Genomic DNA, 8,944 nt, shown 5'->3' with positions numbered 1-8,944 from the left:
GACGGGGACGACGGGGACGACGGGGACGAGGACGGCCGGGGCGGCTACGTCGACGGGGGCGGCGACGAGGGGCGGGGACAGCCGGGGTCGGCAACGAGGGGCGGGGGCGGCGACGATCGGGGCAGGGCGGCGCGACGGAGGGAGGAAACAGAGGGAAGAACAGAGGGAAACTGAATTTTTTTCAAGTGTTGTATATATAGGATGGACCTTTAGTACCGGTTGGAGCCACCAACTGGTACTAAAGGTCTGTTTTGGCCAGGCCAAGCGGCGGGAAGCGCACCCTCTTTAGTACCGGGTGGTGGCTCCAACCGGTACTAAAGCCCCCCCTTTAGTACCGGTAGGTGCCACCACCCAGTACTAAAGATGGTGCGCTGGCGCAGTGCGGTGCGGCAAGTTTAGTCCCACCTCGCTAGTCGAAGGGCTACCGCACTGGTTTATAAGCCCCAGTGCGGTAGCTCTCTCGAGCTCCTCTCCTAAGAAGGCCTACTGGGCCTACCAATTCATTGCTGCCATGTGGGCCTACTGGGCCTTTGCGGGCCTGCATCCTGGCCCAACAAAAGGTTGAGTTTCTAGTCGTATGCTGGCCGCTTTGGACCAGTAGGCGGGCTTTTTTTATTTTCTTAATTTTTTTTGCTTTTTTATTTGTTTTATTTATTTTTGAGTTGTTTTTTTTGCTGTATTTAGAGTTTCTTTGTGAATATTTTTGCTTTAGGTACAAAAATTTACAAACTTTGATCTGTTAGTGCCGGTAGTTTTCAAATTTGAATAGTTTAAATTTTGAATTATTTGAAATTTGTGTGAATCACTAGTTTGTGAATAACTTAACTTTGGAAACAGATTTTTCAGTGATTCTTTTTCTTATTTTTAATATTAGTGTGTTTTATCATTATATTCAATTTGGTAATGCTTAGGTTATTTAAAAATGAAATGCCTTTGTAACATTTCAGTTTTCGTCGGAAACCCTGATACTTCGAAAAAGATTGTCCATTTTGTACACGAAGTGTATCCAGTTTTTGCCGTAACCCTCTCTACTTTTTTGCACATGCTATTTGTATGAAATTATGATACCATGCCAACTTTCAACCCTTTCTGAGTTCATTTCAAATGCTTTTCAATTTCAGGGTCATTTAGCTGGAAAAAATGAGTAAATGCATGAAAAAGAATTTGTTTGCACATAAAATTTCTTCGCGTTTCAAATGCCAAAACACATAATTAACTACCCTAACTATTACAGACATTCCCTCCTGGGTGTGAAACACAGAAGAAAGTGATGATAGTGAAGCCGATCACATCCCAGATCTTTGGGTGTGAAACTTTTTCTTCTCGTGTGTCCCTTTGCGCCATAGCCAGGGAAAATCTTCATCATTTAACTGGATGCTCGGGTCAATATTCACTGTGAATGGAGCAATTTCATCAAACTTTTCATAATCTTCTGACATGTCTGTCTTGTCATGCACTCCCACGATGTTTCTTTTTCCTGAAAGAACTATGTGGCGCTTTGGCTCGTCGTATGATCCATTCGCTTCCTTATCTTTTCTTTTTCTCGGCCTGGTAGACATGTCTTTCACATAAAAAACCTGCGCCACATCATTGGCTAGGACGAATGGTTCGTCTGCATACGCAAGATTGTTGAGATCCACTGTTGTCATTCTGTACTGCGGGTCTTCCGTTACCCCGCCTCGTATCATATTGACCCATTTGCACCGAAACAAAGGGACCTTCAAATCACCTGATCCATAGTTAAGTTCCCATATGTCCTCTATGTAACCATAATATGTTTCCTTTCCCGTGTTGGTTGTTGCATCAAAGCGGACACCACTGTTTTGGTTGGTGCTCTTCTTATCTTGGGCGATCGTGTAAAATGTATTCCCATTTATCTGGTACCCTTTGAAAGTCATTATATTCGAAGATGGTAACTGGGACAGCGAGTACAGGTCATTTTGAATATCGCCATCATTCAGGGCACGTTTCTACAACCAACCGGCGAAAGTCCTCGTTTGTTCGCGTGTAATCCAGTCGTCAGACTTCTCCGGGTGTTTGGACTGTAGAAAATTCTTGAGTTCCTCCATATACGGAGCCACCAAGGCGGAATTCTGTAGAACTGTGTAGTGTGCTTCAGTGAGAGAATGCCCGTCCATACATATTATTTGATGCCCTCCTAGCGTGCCTTTTCCTTCCAGTCTGCCCTTATGCCGTGATTCAGGAACACCAATCGGCTTAAGGTCAGGAATAAAGTCAATACAAAACTCAATGACCTCCTCATTTTCATGGCCCTTCGAGATGCTTCCTTCTGGCCTAGCACAGTTATGAACATATTTCTTCAAGACTCCCATGAACCTTTCAAAGGGGAACATATTGTGTAGAAATACAGGACCCAAAACGTTAATCTCTTTGCAAAGGTGAACTAGGACGTGCGTCATGATGTTGAAGAAGGATGGTGGGAACACCAACTCGAAACTGACAAGACATTGCACCAAATCATTCTGTAACCTTGGTATGATTTCTGGATCGATTACCTTCTGAGAGATTGCATTGAGGAATGCACATAGCTTCATAATGGCCAATCGAACGTTTTCCGATAGAAGCCCCCTCAATGCAACCGGAAGGAGTTGCGTCATAATCACGTGCCAGTCATGAGACTTTAGGTTCTGGAACTTTTTCTCTGCCATATTTATTATTCCCTTTATATTCGACGAGAAGCCAGATGGTACCTTCATGCTGAGCAGGCATTCGAAGATGATTTCCTTCTCTTCTTTGGTAAGAGCGTAGCTGGCCTGACCCTGATGTATGTCGTCTTTTCTGTGCATACGTTGCTGGTCCTCCCGTGCCTCTGGTGTATCTTTTGTCTTCCCATACACGCCCAAAAAGCCAAGCAGGGTCACGCAAAGATTTCTTCGTCACGTGCATCACGTCGATTGCGGAGCGTACCTCTAGGTCTTTCCAATATGGCAGGTCCCAAAATATAGATTTCTTCTTCCACATGGGTGCGCGTCCGTCAGCGTCCTTCGGAACAGGTTGTCCGCCAGGACCCTTTCCAAAGATTACCTTCAAATCCTTGACCATATCATGTACATCAGCACCAGTACGGTGGCGAGGCTTCGTGCGGTGATCCGCCTCACCTTTGAAATGCTTGCCTTTCTTTCTTACAGGATGCCTGCTCGGAAGAAATCGACGATGTCCCAGGTACACATTTTTCTTACAATTATTCAAATATATACTGTCGGTATCATCCAAACAGTGCGTGCATCCGCGGTATCCCTTGTTTGTCTGTCTTGAAAGGTTACCGAGAGCAGGCCAATCATTGATGGTCACAAACAGCAACGCCTTTAGGTCAAATTCTTCCCCCATGTGCTCATCCCACGCACGTACACCTGTTCCATTCCACAGTTGTAAGAGTTCTTCAACTAATAGCCTTAGGTACACATCAATGTCGTTGCCGGGTTTCTTAGGGCCTTGGATGAGCACTGACATCATAATGAACTTCCGCTTCATGCACAACCAAGGAGGAAGGTTCACTAGTGTAGAACCGGGCAATAGCACCGGTTCGTAAGGCCCTGTAGTGCCGGTTCCATAACCGGCACTAAAGTGTGGGCACTAAAGCCCCCCCCTCTTTAGTACCGGTTCAGCACGAACCGGTGCTAAAGGGAAACCACGTGGCACGATCCAGCTCTAGGGGCCTGGAGCCCTTTTAGTACCGGTTGGTAAGACCAACCGGTACTATAAGGTTTGGGGGGTTTTTAGTTTTATGATTTCTTTTTCATTTAATTTTGTGTTTCCATTTTAATTCTTTTTCGTTTGCTGGTATTTTACGATACTACACATTGTACACGTTATGCATATATATATACATATATATATATATAAATAGAATTTCTAGTAGAACCAATCATGCATATATATATCATCAATGTCTCACAATCCATCATATTAATTAATTCACACATACACACATGTATAGCTATATACAATTTCTCCTACATATGCATGTTGCGTTCGGAGCCAGTGGCATTAGCCTAATTGGTGCCTTTGGAGCACGATGACAATTGGAAGTGGTTTTCATGGGGGCGGTAGCGGGTACTAGTATTCTCCCTTCGGATTTATGACCTGGTCGAGCAAAAATCCCGCTATTTCCTCTTGAAGTGCTTCTACGCGCTCCTTTTCTAGGATCTTCTCCCGCACCTCTCTGAACTGTTAAGAAGGAGATCAATATGCATGTGTATTAGTTGTGTGACTAGATATCGATAATGGTGTAAAAAATGTGAATAGTGTTTTGACAAGCGTACCCATTCCTGTCTTTGAGATCTGCTCCTTTCGGACGCCATCATGCGAATGTTCTCGCAAACGCAGAATGCACACAGATCAGTCCCCCGCGCCTGCTTCAGGGCCTTTACGAGAATGGAATTTGATCAGATAATAATTAATCAAGCATGATAATTAAAGAGATGGCAGCTAGCTAGCTAGCTAGTACTACTTAATTACTTACCTTGGGTCTTCCCCATTTAAGCTTTTCTTTCCATTCGCCTTCCGTGACGCTGATGAACCTTGCCCAAGCCCTGCCCGCTGACAAACAAAATGAATAAAGGGGTTATTAAATAGTTCATATCATGAAATGACGAACTAAATAGGCCGAGATATATAGTTAATAATGATTGAAATTACCTATTGACTATCCCAAACAAGATGTTATAGTTAGTTTTTTCTTTGAGTAGTGAGTCCAGTATTTCAACTGTTCCGGTGTCAACTTTAATGATACACAAGACCCAGTGAAATCTGCATGCACACACGTTTGCATGTCTTAATTAAGCGGTCATATGTAAGCAAAAACATGTAGCTAGCTAGTAGGCAAAAACAGAGGATTTGTAGTACAAGACAGTGTGACTCACTGGAAGTTGTAAGGAAGTAGTATATCTTCATTGTATTTGAGGCGCTTCAAGAACTCTAGCATGCTGTCCTCTACAGCCTTTTGATGACGTGGATCTATTTTCCATGTGTATTCATTAACGGTGTTTGGGTCAATGAACCCAATGCCAAAGCGTCCACCTTTTCTCATTTCATACATCTTCATCCTGCATATAATACCACAGAAAAGAATATAGTGAGGATAATTACAGGTAATGATTGATCAAAAGGATCACTACAGCTAGCTTGAGACTTAAATTACAGAAAGAAATCACTTACAGACAATAGCAACTGACGATAGATTTGTCGAGTGCATCTTGATTGTATAACTGAAACAGTTCAGAATACTCAACGGACACAGCTTTCTCATGGTAGTAATGCTCCTCCTTGACATTCACCATGAGGGACAATCGATCGGAAATCTTGGTAATGTTCATGTACCACTGATGCAATTCATACATTCTCGTTGGGAGGTTCTTGACCTTGTCTGGCTCGACCAAAGGTTGGCCCTGGACATATTTCCGTTTTATTTCATCCTCTCTAAGCACAGGCATGGGCTCGATCTCGAGGAGTTGTCCAACAGTGATTTTGAGAACTTCAGCCTGCATTATATGGTCCTCCGTTATTACCACATTGCCCACCTCAGGAACGTAAACTGTTTGCCCACAATAATATTGGGCGCGCGTACTGTCACGTGTTGTTGGCACAACAAGCGAGGGGATCAATTGCGCCGCCTGTTCTCCCAGCTGGGGAATGGTTTTCCCGCATTTTTTGACAGCTGCTTCTTGTTTGCTCGATCCCGAGCTCGCCTCCTTATGTAGACGTGCTCGATTTAACTTCCGGATGTGGCGCTCATAGTCTATGTCAACAGGCTTGGGAGCTGGTGGTTGAGCCATATGAATGAAGTGGTCAATCGTTTCCTCAGGCACTTTCTCCCTTGGCGGCGGTGGCAGTTTCGGTGCAAAATGGGCTTCCACCTTGGACTTCGATATGGCTGCAATTTCCTCCTCGGACCTGTCATAAGCCCTCTGCGGAAGAGGCGTGAAGCTTGGACCATATTTATCGCTTGCCTCCGCCTGTACTTCCTGTACTACCTCGACTCGTACCGCTACGCACCATAGCTGCAGGGTGTCTCTTCTGCGATTGCTGAGGCGGCGGAGACGGCTGACGGGGCTGAGTTGGACGAGGAGGAGTGGCCGCCTAAAGCTGTGCCGGACTTGGAGGAGGAGTGGCCTGAGGTTGTGCCAGACTTGGAGGAGGAGTGGACGTCTGACGCTGTGGCGGACTTGGAGGAGGAGGAGTGGCCTGACACTTTGCCGGACTTGGAGGAGGAGTGGCCTGACACTTTGCTGGACTTGGTGGACTTGCAGGAGCAGGAGACTGCTGACTTGGTGGCGGACTTCGACGAGGAGTCGGCTGACGCGGTGTCGGTGGCCTTCGAAAGATGATGCAATCCTTTTTCCATAGGATGATATGATGGTTGGCGTCTCCGAGAAAGCGCTCGTCGTCACCTCCAGGAATGTCAAGCTCTAGCTCCGAATATGGGTCCACCACCTCATCAACCAAGACACGAGCATAGCCCGCTGGAATCGGGTTGCAATGGAAGGTTGCCTCGGGGGGATTTGTAAAAGCAACGACGTCCGCCACCTTCATGGATATGTTCTTCATTTTGACGTGTAGCTCGCAACTAGTGTTCTCCATGATGTCATCCACGGGGTATCTACCCAGCATTGCGTCGTCCGGGGCGGAACCCACGTTGCTTCTCAGCATGGATGGGGCGGTGCTATCCAATGCTGGATCATTCGCTAGCTGCTGCAGTTGCTGAGACCCCCTTTGCTGGGTAAGTGAGTCGATCTGCTCCTGCTGCCGCTGGAATTTGACTACCAATTCTGCTTGACTTGCTTCTAGGCCTTGAAGGCGTTCATAGTCCCGCTTCCTCTGCTCCTCCTCCATCTTCCTCTTCTTCTCCTCCGCAATCTTCTTTCTCCCACGGGTTCTGTAGTCAGTGTTCCAGTCTGAAAACCCCTCATACCACGGAATAGCGCCCTTGCCTCGTGTTCTTCCCGGGTGTTCAGGATTTCCCAAGGCACGCGTAAGCTCGTCGTTCTCTCTGTTGGGCTGGAACACCCCCGATCGTGCCTCTTCTATTGCAACAAGTATCGCATCGTCGGCTCCCTTCAGACTTGCCCTCGTCGAAACATTGCCTGTCTTCGGGTCCAACTCCCCCCCATGCGCATAGAACCAAGTCCTGACCCTGGGGGGCCAGCTCTTAGTAACCGGAGTGGCACCTGCATCCTCCATCTCTTTCTCAGACTTAACCCACTTAGGCATTGCCACCGCATAGCCACCTGGCCCCAGCTTATGGAACTTATCCTTTTTTTCGGCATTCTTCTTGTTTATTCTCGACCGTTCCTTAGCTAATTCTGAATCCTTGAATTTCACGAAATCGTCCCAATGAGCACGTTGGTTCTCTAGTGTTCCCTCGAATACTGGAGTCTTCCTTCCTCCCTTGACGTACTTGTCCCATTCACGATTCTTGTGGTTCTTGAATGCAACCGCCATCTTCCCAAGAGCAGCGTCCTTAACTTTCTGCACATCTGCTTCTGTGAAATGATCTGGTAGGGTGAAATGTTCCATGAGAGTATCCCAAAGCAGATCTTTGATTCTTGTCGACAAAAGTAACATCTGGACGTGGAGCAGCGTCCTCTTTGCCTTTTTGTCTTTTGTGTTTTGCTGGCTCTCTCCATTCTTGAAGGGAGATCGGGAGTTGGTTCTTCACAAGAACTCCGCACTGACGAACCAACTTGTCCGCAATCTTCTTAGGCGCTAATGGTTTGTCATTAGGTCTGACTGCCTCGATATTGTACTTTACGCCCTCCTTCAACTTTTTGTTCGGGCCTCGTTTCGTCCTTTTGCCTGAAGATTTGCTCGATCCGGATGGCTGAAAGAACAAAGATCGATTCGTTAATATATCTTCAAGTCATTTCAAACATGTGATGATCACCAGATACCTGCTTATATAAATATATATACCTCGCCGGTCTTTGTTGTTTCAGGATCAACATGTTCTTTGTCATCGTCATAATCGTAGTTCATGACTTCATCAATTCGGTCGTCGCGATCGAATATCATATCACCCTCTCCGGTGTTGTTTAGAAATTCGGAGCCGCCATAATCTTCTTCATTCTGATCATCATCTGGCCCGCGTATCATATCAAACATGGTCTGTTCTCCCTCTCTGTCGGTATTGTCTGCCATAGCTTTTATTTCACTAATTCAAAATAAATATAAAACAATTTAGTATTCAAATTACATCGTCTCGAATAATAGATATAATCTCGAATACTTCGTCTAGAATAATAGATATAATCTCGAATACATCGTCTCGAATAATATATAATATTGAATAGTACATCACTGGCTAGCTAATTAAAGATCGAATACTACAGAAGAATCTAGGACACTCGCGGTTCCTGCGGCGCGGGCGGTGGACACCCAAAGAGAAGGAACCCTCACAGGATCATAGCTGAAGTGAGATCCCCGAAGATACTGCCAAGTATTGGAGAACCTGCCGCGCTCTAACGCAACCATGTAGCGATGGACGTGCTCGTCCTCCTCCCTGACACGGCGACGTACCACCTTCGGCGGGGCCGGGTCCCTCCGCACCGAAACTGGCCCACGCGAACGCCACCAAACGAGATCAGGGTCGACGACGGGACCCGGGGCCGGGTTCCTCATCAAGCGGCGCGCCTCTCCAGGCAGCACCTCCCAGTGCCAGCCCGGCGGAGCCCAGTCCCGGACATGGGTCGGCTGGAATTCGTCGCGGACGGGTCGACGGCGAGGATGCGGGCCGGGCATCGTCGAGAACAAATACTAGCTATATGCCCGCAAAAGTAATATTTTTTTAATGATTGGATTTTGATAACTAAAATTTCTAACATTTCTACTATTTCAAAAATCTATATACTATTTCATACTAATTAAGCATCTAACACTAAAAACAGAAAACACAACTTCTATACATCCATTAAAAAACTGAAAAACA

This window comes from Triticum aestivum, chromosome 5B (genome assembly GCF_018294505.1).
Source record: "Triticum aestivum cultivar Chinese Spring chromosome 5B, IWGSC CS RefSeq v2.1, whole genome shotgun sequence".
In the NCBI taxonomy this organism is placed as follows: domain Eukaryota; kingdom Viridiplantae; phylum Streptophyta; class Magnoliopsida; order Poales; family Poaceae; genus Triticum; species Triticum aestivum.
The sequence above is the reverse complement of the archived record's forward strand: the minus strand, read 5'-3'. Positions refer to the sequence as shown.